The sequence below is a fragment of the Suricata suricatta genome, chromosome 10 (genome assembly GCF_006229205.1).
Source record: "Suricata suricatta isolate VVHF042 chromosome 10, meerkat_22Aug2017_6uvM2_HiC, whole genome shotgun sequence".
NCBI lineage: Eukaryota > Metazoa > Chordata > Mammalia > Carnivora > Herpestidae > Suricata > Suricata suricatta.
Genome location: NC_043709.1, coordinates 50,561,443 through 50,575,470, shown reverse-complemented (window position 1 = coordinate 50,575,470; position 14,028 = coordinate 50,561,443). Strand labels below are relative to the sequence as shown.

Sequence of the window (14,028 nt, the reverse complement as noted above, 5' to 3'; positions counted from 1 at the left end):
ACAGAACTGATTCTCGTATATTGATCTTGCATCCTGCTGCATTGCGGAACTTGTTCTGCTGTTCATTTAAGCTACATCTTTACAGTAACCATTTAATGTAATCCAATAGCATTCATTTATGCATTTATAAAATCAGCAAAAATTCAAGCTATGACATTTATTTAGGGCTTAATACACTTTAAGCCTTGTCTTCCATGATCTTATCTTTCTCACATGCAGACATGGCCTTTTGTGTGCAGCCCACTTTATCTCTTGCCCTGTCATTTGCTCCATCCCTTGACCTCCATTCTGACTTTTTAGTTTATGCTTCAGTACATATACTCTGCATTCCAGCATCTCTTTTCAATTGCGGGTGCTTTTCCCTTTTCTGTAAGAAATCCTCTTGTACCCTTTCAAGTCACAGGTCTGTGGACTATCTGTAACTGCCCTAGCCAAATATAAGCATTCCTTCTATATTCCTACTGTCTTTTGTACCTCGCTCCACTGTAGAAATCCTGCTGTTATACTGGAAATACTTGAGTGTACACTCTTGGACGTACCTTTATAAGGCATCTTTATAGCAGTTTGTTCTTTCCATTTACTACTTGCTTCTAATTGTTTATAAGAGTGCATGTTAGTCAAGGTTCTCCAGAGAGACAGAGGATCCATAGTGGTATAGATTTCAGCAGGTTCAAAATCTGTAGGGCAGGAGAGCAGGCTAGAACTCAGGCAGGAATTGATGCTGCAGTCTTGAGGCGGAATTCCTTCTCTCTGGGAAACCTTAGTTCTTGCCCCTTTGGCTTTTCAAATAATCGAGGCCCACACACGATAGAGGCTAATCTCCTTTACACTATGTCAGCTGTTTGTAGATGTTAAACACCCACAGAATACCTTCACAGGACCACCTAGATTAGTGTTTGGTTAAACTACTAGGTACTCTATCCTATCCAAGTTGTCACAAAACTAACCCTCAGAGTATAAATTTCTGTAGGAAGGGGTTTGAATCCCTGTTTGTCTTTTATTTACTCCAGGAAGTCAGATGCAGGGTTGCATAGTTAAAAGATGTTTTATGAATGCTTGATTGGGTGATTAACTTGAACATGGTTAAGTTCAAAATCTAACGTGAAGACTTGGAAGTTGTAATGTTAGCAAGATTATTTCTACTTAGTAGGTATTTTATATAGTCAAATATTAAACTAATAAGAACAGATATTACACTTGATCTTAGCCAAAAGGCCAAGAAGCGATAAATAGTCAGGTATTATTAGCAGGAAATTGTTTTCCTCAATCTCTGGTAGCCTAGTCATTTTAACTAAATATGTTGACACCTTCTGTTCTGAGTTTATTCCTACCCCATAGCCACTGGTATGTAATCTACTATTTTATTTTCTTTAGTTGACCATTCTTCTAACTCTACATGATTATTAAATTGATCACTCCAGACTAACACCAGGTAGCCTAGTTCCTTCCCTACCCTCTTTGGCCCCATTTTGAACTTGTAAGCATTGAGATGCCACTGTCCACAGTCTCTCTCCAGATACAGTAATACTTGGTATTTTGAAACACATTGAAGTAATGGAACATTGCTGAGAAAAAAAATAAACAGAGCCTTACAGTAATGTCTTAGCAATATCTATGAGACATGGTAGCAAAGCAGAATTAAGAGGTTAAAAACATAATGACAGCAATTATGTGGTGGTGAGGTTGTTGGGCATGGTTATAGACGTCATAATATTTCTCTTGTGATTTTGTATTCTCTCTGCAGGTGATGGTAAAACCAGTATGATTTTTTTTTCCTTTAAGGGACAATGCTTGTACTTATTTCCTGTCAGTTAGCTCTTGGGCAGGTGAGAACAGTGGAGAGGTCCGCCTAGCCTGGTCTCAAAGGACCACATCTGAGGTTAAAGAGATTTTCCATTTTCCTTACCACCACAGGGTGAGGATGTGGATGTGTTTGGAGAAGAGAGGAAAAAGGAATAGGTCCCAGAAACAGTACACTTGACAATAAGTTTGAAGTGTAAGGGGGAAAGAAAATAAAGCTTAATATTACTCAGGATCCTGAAAGGCTCCTGAAAACATTTGCAAAGTGCCATTGGTAAGGTGGCCCAAGGAACCCCCTGGTCTCTAGAGTCCTCCACGTTTCTGTTGATTTGCCAGCGACATCTAAAGTAGCCTTGACTGTATCTCTGGAACTTGTGCTGATATTGGGGAGCCTCTGTGCCCACCCATGTAGTGACGGTGTTTTGTCTAGACGGCTGTGCCCTAAATTACTCTCCCTGGAAAGGCTTCACTCGATTTGGCTGCTGCTGGCTCTGCAGCTGCTAAATTAAGACAAAGTCTCACATTCCTGCCCCCAGATTCCTCTGTCCCCTTGCTAAGCTCCTGTGTGAAGCCACACCGCATTTCTTATTTCCTCATCCCCAGTTGTCAAACTCTCCGTTAACTGCGGAAAAGCATCTCAGACTTGAAAATATTTAAGCACTGCCTTGATTACTTTACATTTCTAAGAGGTGCTAAATGTTTTAAATAAAACCTGCCTAAACTGTCCTGTCTCATTCCGGTTTCCTCTGTCAGAGGAAGTGTCTTTCAATAACCCCAAACTACTGGCTTCTAATTTTAGGGATAACTAAGGTGGGATCAGGATGGAAAATAAGCTCCTCTATTGATTTGCCTTAGTCATTTTACTCTGAAGCCTATAATTAGCTCTATTTTCTCCACCTGTAATACATGTTTAGGTTTACAGTGATGTTTAAGAAATAGTGGATGATGTACAGGGTTAGAATTTGGGGATATTACTTTTGGGTACTTATATGAATGAGATTGTGGGGTTGAGGGGGGAAATGGAATATTACACATCCATCTATTTCCTTTTATTTTAGTGATATCAATAACTTAGGGGCACTGATCAGTCACTCTTATGAGTGCTTTATTGTATTAATCCTCACACTACAGTAACACTGGCGGGGGGGAGGGGGGAGACTGTCACCATCCCTCTTTTGTAGCTGAGGAAACTGGAAGAGTAAGTAAATTGTCCAGGGTCACAGAGCAGGTAAAAGTTGGCACTAGACAGAGCCCGCATTCTTTTCTGCTTTGTCCATCTGCAAGGCAAGATGGCAAAGTAAAAGTGAAGACCAAAAACCAGACAAGGAATATAAACCCTGTCCTCGCGTCTGAAAACTTAGGTCTGGCATGATGGTAATTTTTCTCCATCATTTTAAAGCTACGACAAAGGTTTATGATCTGCAACACCAACTCTAAAGAAAGAGGAAGACGCATAAATATAAGGTGGTGGTATTTAATGAGTCTCACCCAGAGGGCTTAAATTCACTTGTGACCATCACTGGATTGTTTTTGAAACATCCAGTAGAGGAATCAGTGGTTTTCTTTTTCCAGTCTTTGTGAAATTTCACCAAATTGGGGGGGGGGGGGAAGAGCATTCAGCTTATAATGTTCATATTCAGTTTATAACCCTTGCCTTGACTGGCCTTTCCTTTCCCTCATTACTCACCTGTATAGAAATTCTTGCTTTTGCTGCCTCCATGTGTTACTCCTTCTGCATGGGATTTTCTTCTTTCTACCCCTCACTGCATTTTTCTGGGGAATCCTCCATTTTTTTTTTAAAGGTCACATCTTCCATAAAGATTTAACTTAGATTAAGCCCCGCCTCTCCCTGTAAACTGACCCTTTCCTTCTGTGTGGCGGCAGCTTATATACTTTTATTTTGGCATCATAATCCTTTATTACAGTGCTTGTCCATGGACTGAGATAGGTTACTGTTCTTCCATGAGATAAATACAAAAATTGAAGATAAGCATTTCAAATTCTTATTTCATTTTTTTAAGTATCTTTTTTTTTTTAAAGTATCAGTCTGTGAAGTATTCAAATTTTAAGAACCTGGCCCTTTCCCGTGATGATTTGAGAAGTACTAGTTGTCATTGTTTCTTATTTTTTTTTAATTTTTTATGTTTATTATTGAAACAGAGAGAAACAGAGCATGAGCAGGGGAGGAGCAGAGAGAGAGGAGGACACAGAATCCGAAGCAGGCTCCAGGCTCTGAGCCGTCAGCCACAGAGCCCGATGCGGGGCTCGAACTCACAAACCGTGAGATCATGACCTGAGCTGAAGTCGGCCGCTTAACCGATGAACCTCCCAGGCGCCCCAGTTGTCCTTGTTTCTTATCTGCCCTCTATGCTAGATGAGAAGCCCCTGGAGAACAGGGTTCATCTGTGTATGAGGAGTAGTTTTGTGTTAACAGTAACGAATTTCGCATCCACAGCACCAAAACTGTAACTTTAATAAAACAATTTTTCATATCAGATATTTGCCCCTTTTTAAAAAAAGTGTTGATTTTTGAGAGCAAGAGAGTGCAATCGAGGGAGGTGTAGAGAGTGGGGGGACAGAGGATCTGAAGCAGACTCTGTGCTGAATCAGAGAGCCCAGTGCAGGGCTTGAACTCCTGAACTATGAGATCATGACCTTAGCTGACTTGGATGCTTAACTGCCTGACCCACCCAGGAGCCCCAATACTGTCCCTTTTTAAAGACTGAATCATACTCTGTTTTGTGCCTCAGTTATTATACAATAAAACCTTGGTTTGCGAGCATGATTCATTCTGGAAATATGCTTGTAATCCAAAGCACTTGGATATCAAATGAGCAGATTCAAGACCATAGGCTTAGTTGTGGTCATGTGATGTTTGGTGTCACGTATTACTCAAAATGCAAGACATCACTCCTTTATCAAGTTAAAATTTATTAGAAATGTTTGCTCGTCTTGTGGAACACTCACAGAACAAGTTACTCGCAATTCAAGGTTTTACTTGTACTTTTGTGGTTCTGTCTCACTGAATTCTTTTTTTTTTGTTGTTTAGTTTTATTTTATTTATTTTTGAGAGCGAAAGACAGAAAATGATCAGAGGGTAGAGAGGGGGGAGAGAGAGAGGGGGAGAGAGAGAGAAAATCCTAAGCAGGCTCCTCTCTGTCAGAGCAGAGCCCACCTCAGCACTCAGTCTCCCAGACCATGAGATCAGGATCTGAGCAGAAATCAGGAGTCAGAAGCTTAACTGACTAAGCCTTCCAGGCACCCTTTCACTAAATTCTTGAGGGTGATGAACTTTTGCATCCCACATGCCAACCATAGCACTTGGTACAAAACGAATGTTTGGTAATTGTTGCTGATTGAGTGAACAAGTGAATGAATTCCAGCTATTTATTTCTTGTGTTTAGCAACCTCACTTGATTCATTAATAGTCACAGGCTTCACAGATCCCTTATGATTTAACCCTGTATGTTAAAGAAACGTTTAAAATAGGTTCAGAAGAATTAATTTCTAATGTTTAACTATTTATAAAATTTACATTTTATTAAAAAAATTTTTTTAGGGGCTCCTGGGTGGCTCAGTCAGTTAAGTACCTGATTTCAGCTCAGGTCATGATCTTGCAGTTCGTGGGTTCGAGCCCCGCGTCGGGTTCTGTGCTGACAGCTCAGAGCCTGGAGCCCGCTTCAAGATGCTGTGTTTCCCTCTCTCTCTGCCCTTCCCTTGCTCATACTCTTTCTCTCTCTTTTTTTTAATTTTTTAAATATTTATTCAGTTTTGAGAGACAAAGAGAGAAAGAGCATGAGCAAAGGAGGGGCAGAGAGTGTGGGAGACACTGAATCTGAAGTGGGCTCCAGACTCTGAGCTGACAACAGCAAGCCCTATGTGGGGCTTGAATTCCCAAATTGCGAGATCATGATCTGAGCCAAAGTCATATGCTTAACTGACTGAACCACCCATGTGCCCCTAAAATCTACATTGTAATATTATTAACTATAAGAATCACTAGCTGAAACTTAGGTAGCACTGTTGTTTTTTTCATGTGAACAAAATATTTATGTTCTTTATCACCTGTATGAATAAGGCCTTTGTGTTGTGTTGCCGCTGTTGTGATTGTCAGTAGCCCTGCTGCACGGCCATTCCCTCCTTCAGAGGTCTGGTCTCTGCCTGCGACTTGCTCCTATATGGAATCTAAAGGAAAACTGCAAGTATCTGTCTGTGATCCGTTTACCATACAGTTTTCTTCTAGATGTGTTCCCTATTCTGAAGATTTACCTAATTAGGATTAGGGAAACCCTCTGAATGGTCCGTTTGTAATTTACGTTTGAGTTCTAGATTTCAGTGAAAGCAGCTGACCTGGCTTGGACAGTGCTAAAATTGTTTTCTGATATTGCATTTTATCTCTCATTTATTGGGCAGTTTTGTGAAAGCTTACTTGGGATCTTGAGGGGTTTTTTTCCTTTTCATATATTTGTAAGAAATAGCCATCAGGAAATAATTTAGGTGTTTGAAATGTAAATAATGCATGTAGAGCCAAAAGAAAAGTATATTTACATTATTAACTTAAGTCAAAAGGGGAAATAGGAAAGATGCATACATCTAAAAAATAATCTTGAAATATTCCAAGCCAAGCTTGTTAAATAAGCAATATAATACAACAGATCGAGTGTTTTCATGGTTGATGCTTAGTTTCTTCTAGAGCAAATTAGTATTTTTGGAAAAGAGGAGGTAGGTATGCTGGACTGCCATATGAATTATTTTCTTTCAGGGAATCAGGAAACATAAAAGTGTAATGATATTCCAAATGGACTGCCAAACATTACACTCCAAATAAGCATTTCCAGAGGAACCACAGGAAGGGGGCTATTCTGTTTGGACTGTTATGGGGTAAAAAAAATTATGAGAAGATTGCATTCATAGAGAAATAAACTATGGGTGAGGGCAAAACAGCTAATAAAGAGGAGATGAAAGGGAATAAAAGCAGCGATCCGCATTTTGAAGATTTTTCACCAGGGACACTGAGTGATCATAGCAACTGTCTCCAAGGAGACCTGTGGAAATGTGAAAAACGCTGAGGTCATACAGGCGCCCGGAGAAATTCCGTATTGATTAACAACTTCTAGATGTATCTTTCTCTCTTCACCTTCAATGCCTCTAGCTTTTTAAACAGCATTTATTAGAAGGATAAAGGAAAACCAAATGTGATTTATCCCGAAGAGAAAAAGTAACTCTCAGAACAGAAACTCTGCTCAAAACATTGTGAGCAGCCTTTCACTGAACTTCAAAAGCTATTCAGGAACTTGGATATTAATGAAGTGAGAAATCCCAAGGATTAAATGGAAGCCTTGGTCATAGGTGGTAGTTATGGTTATTGTTTCATTGAAAAAGATGCAAGTTTAAATTCCAGGGCTGGAAGCAAAGCTCCCAGAAAGGGTTCTCTTATAAATTCTTCATTACTAACCCGGCAGCTCCTGCTGGTTCAGGGACCCCTCCCTCTCTAATCCTTCCAGAATCCCACTGGCTCGGCAAGGGCATTGTTTGGGTGGATGGTGAGCAATGCTGTGTTGTTCACCGGCAGCAATGGTTTCCTTAGGTCATTCAGTGAGTAAACATTGGTGGTCTGCAGCAGCCTAGTCAGCTCTTCATCAGACAGTGGGAAAGCAGATGTCGCCTGTGGTCTCAAGATGCTAGAAGTTCAAAGAGGAGGTGGACAAAATAAAAATGAAACCAGTAATTACATGGGATAGGAAACCTGCACAAAGTGTTATAAACATAGAGAGATTAGAGGGAGATGACCAAGAGACATCTGAGACAGGAAGAAGTTCCAAGAGGAAGTTTTGGCTGTATTGAAAGCCCAGAAGGGGTAGGATGCCCTTGGTGATGTTAAGTGATAGGATATAAGAAAGGTCTGAGAATTGCGTGCAGGCTGGTAAACTTGATGAGAAGTAGTCTGGGTGTAGGATGTGACGAAATTTAGGTACTCCTTTGCGTTGCTCTACTTCATTTATTGATTCTGGAGAAATAGCATTTTAGATTGGAAAAGGGGGAGTCCTAGTTGATCAAATTGAGGAGGTCTGGCCACTGGGAGCCACTGACTCTCTTACTAGTGGGGACCTTTGGGGATTCTGCTCTGGTCTTAACCTTGTTGTGTACGGTCAGTTTCCTTATAGATGTCATGTGTTCACTTTTGTAAGTCTCAATCACAGGATTTGGTCAGACTGCAAGCCTTATGTCTACCCTATGGAGTAGTTATGCAGATTAATTGAGCAAATATATGTAAAACATTCAGAATAAATGCTGCCTATTATATAGCAAGAACTGTATAAAGGGTCTTCATTATGAGTCAGTAGTAATATTCATCTGGGATTCTTCCAAGTCATTGGAACACCTGGAGTGTCCTCTAGATCCGAGCCTTTAAGGAGCTGGAGCAGATCTTTTAGAAGGACCTAGAGCTCTCCAGGAGGGTGTGGCCCTCCAGAAAGAGTGATGCCCTGGGTCCATAGCTACATAGTCCAGATGGAAAATGGGGGTCCATTCAGTGAAAGGTCCATCTTTGAGTGTGCTGGGAGCACCCTGAGCCAGCAGCACTGCAGCGTTTGATCCTTTTGAGTTAGAGGTGTTGCTATACTCATTTTAAGAAGGGACCGCATGGGTTTCACAGCAATAAAGGCCTGGGATTTTACTATAAAATAAAGCATCATTTGGAATGTGAAAGACAGATTTTGCTTTTTGTGTTTTTGTTTTGTTTTAAAAGGACGTGTCCTAGCTGGCAGTGCGGTGCAAATCGACTCTCAGGACTTGCTCATTTACTACCTGAATATCCTCTCTACAGCAGGACCTGCGCAGGCCCAGAGTTCAAAACAGTTTACAATAAGCCCGCTTTCTGGAGTTCTTGAACATGCTGACTCCCCAAGCTAGTTGTGAAGAATCAGCGAGATGATGTGTCTAAGTTGTTTAGCTTAGAGGAAGCCCTCAATAGATGACAGGGGCTATTTTTACTCTCCTCATCTGGCTGGTCTCCTGAGGCTAGAGCCGATGCAAGATTAAATTGTGCTGCCCTCACTGGAAGTTTGGCGGTTACACGATTTTCCTAGCACATCTTTAGTTTGACCAAACTACAGAAATAACTATAGGATTCCAAATTGGTCCATGTTTTAAAATTGGGTGTGGAGGAAATGGGTCATAGAAAAACTGCCTAAAGAATTCCAATTGCTTACAGCCACTGAGATGGACATCTTGTATGGTGGGAAGTGATGTTGTTGTTGTATAATAAGTTTGTGCCAGACAAAGAGCTAAATTCTTCCTTCCCTCCCTCCCTGCCTGCCTCCCTCCCTCCTTTCTTCCTTCCTCTTTTCCCTCCTTCCCTCCCTTCCTTTCCTCCTCTTTCCCACCCCCCTTCCTTCCCTTCCCTCCCTTCTTCTCTTCCTACCCTCCTTCCCTTCCTTCCCTCCTTCCTCCCTCCCTCCCTTCCTTCCTATTTCAAATTTTTACTTAAATTCTAGTTAGTTCACATACAGTGCAATGTAAGTTTCAGGGTAGATCTAGTGTTTCATCAGTTACGGTAATACAACACCCAGTGCTCATCTCAAGTGCCCTCCTTAATACCCATCACTCATTTAGCCCATCCCCACCCACCTCCCTCCATTAACCCTTAGCTCTCTACAATTAAGTTCTTTCTTTAGTAATCATAGCAACGCCATTACCCTGTTTTATAGGGTAATGAGGTTAACAATGAAGTTAAGTAACTCACTCATGGTCTTGAGTGATATGTTCCATGTGACCTTCATTGGCGTTTCCCCAACAATGATGGAGTCTCTGAGAAGGTGATTTTTGAGGAGAAACTTGAATAAAAGGAAGGAGCAAGTCATGCCAGACTGTGGTAGTAGAACATTTCAAGGCAATATTTCAAAGGTAGAGACTACCCAAGGAGCAGTAGCAAGGACAGAGAAGTGAGCCAGGGGAGAGGAGGTGGGGTAGGAAGGCAGGTACTAGGCCTCCTAGGGCCTGGGAGCCCATGGTCAACACTGTGTTTTAGGCTTTATTCTAAGAATGATGGGAGGAAATGAAAGGGCTGTTTTAGACTTTCTTATCAATTACAACTTCACATTCAGTGTTTACCGTACATGAAATCAAGAATCAATTATTTCTAATCTAAGAAATTTTATTTCCAACCTAATCTAGTCTAAGAAACTTGTGGACACATTTTAACTCAGCTGAGAACATTCTGTTCATCATTCCAGAGCAAATGCCCAAATACAAAGGAGAATGGTAGGAGATCATAAACATTTCAGTAGTATTTACAGGTTTTATGTTGGTGGTGCCCTGGAATGGATGAAGTCTGTCTTTATGCAGCATGTAACTTCACCAGCATAATCTTTTAAATACTCTCCCATTATCCACGCAATGCAGAGGTGTTAACTCCTTCTCAAAATAGACTCAGCCTCCATGATTCTACCCCCAGCCTGCTTTTCCCGCATTATCTCTTAACATTTCTCAGGTTATTCCTCACAGTCCAGCAACACCAGGCTGGCTACAGTCCCCCCAGGTTAGAGCAAGCGTGCCTCCTCTCTGCTCCTGAGATACTCTGGGCATATGTTGCATGGTGTGCATCTGTGATCTTGTCTCCAGATGGACTGTGAGCTCTTCAAGGGAAGACATGATGTAGTTTTTTATACTCGGCTCCAGTGATACAGAGCCTGCTATAGAGTAGGGACTCAGTGAATGCTTGATGAGTGAATGAATGAACTTACAGTCAGCCCTAGTAGTAGGTCTGTTTGATTACTCAAAGGAGGCATACAGCCTAAGACTTGTCACTGGATCAATATTCGAGACTTAATAATCAGGAGCCTCCTGTATATTCTGTCTGTATCTACTTCTCTCATTTATGTCATTGAAGTTAACCTTTTCTCTGGGCTGTGGGACTGCAGTGAGTTCCTTTTAGAAAGGAGATCAAATAGACAACCCAGAAATAAACTCACAATTAGATGGTCAATTAATCTTTGACAAAGGAGAAATGAATCTACAATGGGAAAAAGACAGTCTCTCCAACAAATGGTATTGGAAAAACTGCACAGCCACATGTAAAAATATGAAACTGGACCACTGTCTTTCAAAATACATAAAAACAAACTCAAAATGGATTAAAGTTCTAAATATGAGACCTGAAACCATAAAAATCCTTGAGGAGAGCACAGGCAGTAATTTCTGTGACAGGGGCTGTAGCAACATTTTTCTAGATAATTTCTCCAGAGGCAAGGGAAATAAAAGCAAAAATAAACCTTTGGGACTACATCAAAATAAAAAATTTCTGCACAGCAAAGGGAACAATCAACAAAACTAAAAGAAAACCTACTGAATAGGAGAAGCTATTGGCAAATGAGATGTCTGATAGGGTTAGGATCTGAAATCTATAAAGAATTGATACAACTCAACACCTAAAAAACAATCCAATTTAAAAATGGGCAGAAGACATGAACAGACGTTTCTCCAGAGAAAACATCCCGATATCCAACAGACACAGGAAGAGATGCTCAACACCACTCATCATCAGGGAAATGCAAATCAAAACCACAATGAGATACTACCTCACACCTGTCAGAATGGCTAAAATTAACACAAGAAACAGCAAGTGTTGGTGAGGATGTGGAGAAAAAGGAACCCTCTTGCACTGTTGGTGGGAGTGCTGCCTGGCGCAGTCAGTATGGAAAACAGTATGGAGGTTCCTCAAAATGTTAAAAATAGAAGTACCATATGATCCAGGGATTGCACTACTGAGTGTTTACCCCCAGAATACAAAAACACTAATTCAAAGGGATACATGCACCCCTTTGTTTACTGCAGCATTGTTTGTAATAGCTGAACTATGGGAGCAGCCCATGTCTCCGTGGATAGATGAATGGATAAAGAAAGGGTGTGTGTGTGTGTGTGTGTGTGTGTGTGTGTGTGTGTGTGTGTGTGTGGTGTGTGAATATTATTCAGCCATGAAATAGAATGAAATTTTGCTATTTGCAAAGACCTTAATAAAGCTAGAGAATGTAAGTGAAATAAGTGAGTCTGAGAAAGACAAATACCATATGCTGTCACTCATATGTGGAATTTAAGAAACAAACGAGCAAAGAAAAAAGACAAGCCAAGAAACAGATTCTTTTTTTAAAATTTCTTAATGTTTTAAATTTATTTTTGAGAGACAGAGAGAGACAGTGCAAGCAGGGGAGGGTCACAGAGACAGAGATACAGACTCTGAAGCAGACGCCAGGCTCTGAACTGTCAGCACAGAGCCTGATGCAGGGCTCAAACCCACAAACAGCGAGATCATGACCTGAGCTGAAGCCAGATGCTTAACCGACTGAGCCATCCAGGCGCCCCAACAGATTCTTAACTGTAAAGAACAAACTGATTGTTGTTACCAGAGGAGAGGTGGGTAGGGGAATGGGTGAAATAGGAGATGGGGTTTAAAGAATACACTTATCATGGTGGGGGAAAAAATAAAGCTGATCAACCAGGGCAACCCACAGAATAACCGAATAATAGAACATTTTATGGCATCTGCTGCAGAATACCTGCACTGTTTGCTACTATATTTCATGAAGTTTAGTCTACTTAAGTGTGACATCATATATTGGCTAGTCCATAAACTGAAATGTGAATTCTATCAATCAGAGGTAACACTGTTAATATTTTATAGTACCCCACTGGTTTTTTTATTTGTGCCTATGTAATTTTCCTAACATGGGATCAAACTGTGCCACATTTTTGGTAGCATATTTTTTCAGTTTATACATGCTTAAATCTATATGGAGAGATATAGATATATTTGTAATGTATCTTATCCATGTTATTATATACTCTTCTATACTTAACATCATTTATAAAAGCTTCTAAATATTTTGTTCACACTTTTGTATTTTGGTATTTTTTTTTATTCAAGGGATGATTAGAATATGGAAATAGTTCTCAATATTTTTTACTGGTCATATCAAAGAGATTTTACTTAATTTCTCTAAAGGAGAGAAAAATGTGAGATTATAGCTTCTTGGGTACATAATTATGATGGTATTTAATAGCTAGCCTCATTCTGTCTCTCTAATCAAAATTATGTACCTCCAAATGCCCATTTTTAAATTCCTTGCATAATATAATCAAGATAATTTCTTCCCTTATTAGACTAAGTAAGGCACTTTGATAACAGTCTCCTTTGAGTTTCTTAGTGTTACAGAAAAAGTATACACGATGGCTATCAAAAGTTAATTTCAGAGACAGTCACAAGAAAAGGCTACAGTTTGTACCGTTGGCTCTTCAGCTAAACTAATTAGTTGGTAACTTGAACACTGAAACCATGTGAGACTCTTACTCTACAATTTGCTATGTGAGAAAAAAGTATGAGCTCCTTTGTCTTCAGATTTTTGTCGTCATGCTAATTTTACTTCTGAAGTGCCTGGATGTGCTAGATTCCTCTGATTAAGCCTTGGATAAAGTGGGTATCATCTTTTAAGTTGGGTTTCTGTAGTTGAGTTGGGTTTCTGTAAGGCACCCTCCATCCCCACCTAGTGCCGCACGTGATCAGGAATTAAGCAGATCGCTAATTCTCTATTAATTTTTTCCTGATTATGCTGCCTTTCCTGATTAAATATTTTAGTAGATCTTCTAATTTAGGCATCACATAAACATTTTTTTGGAGAAGCTGATTTTATTCTTAGGTTTTATGTTAGTATAATATATATTTGTTATTTTATATTTTATAAATTTATAAAAACATTTGCAATTGTTCTGATAACAAAAGTGGGTAGGACTGACAAAATCATGCCTTCGTGAACTTTACTGCCTCAATGAGTATTGGCTTCGTTAACGTTATTCTTTCAGCCTGTGCCACCTGTTGCTGAGGACCCAGTAGGGAGTGGTTGGGGGAATGCACGCCCCCATCGATGCTGTTTGTTGCTTTGCAGCTTCTTGAGAACCACTTTTTTGAGGATGTAAAACTTGTAAAATGTATCTTGGAAAATGAAAACTTGGAAAATGAAACTTGGAAAAGTCTCCAGGGGACTTTTCAGCTTTCGGCACTGTCTTCCCAGGGCCTGGTGCATAGAACTGAGGCAATAAATATTTGCCAAATGAATGACTGAAATGAGGAATTAATTATTTTTAAACTATTATTTAAAAAAATCAGATCACAGCTTGAGCCAAGTTGTCCCATCTGGTGAAAGTTACTTATAGCTCTTAAGTGGTATCATTGTGGCA

The 14,028-nt window shown here is 40.1% G+C and overlaps 1 protein-coding gene and 1 pseudogene across 4 annotated transcripts in view; one reads left to right on the top strand and one right to left on the bottom strand.

Annotated features, from left to right (window-relative positions):
- SRGAP1 (SLIT-ROBO Rho GTPase activating protein 1) overlaps nucleotides 1-14,028 on the top strand; it is a 279,336-nt gene that overhangs the window by 62,996 nt on the left and 202,312 nt on the right. The window lies entirely within an intron of this gene.
- Nucleotides 1,112-1,227, bottom strand: LOC115305741 (annotated as a pseudogene).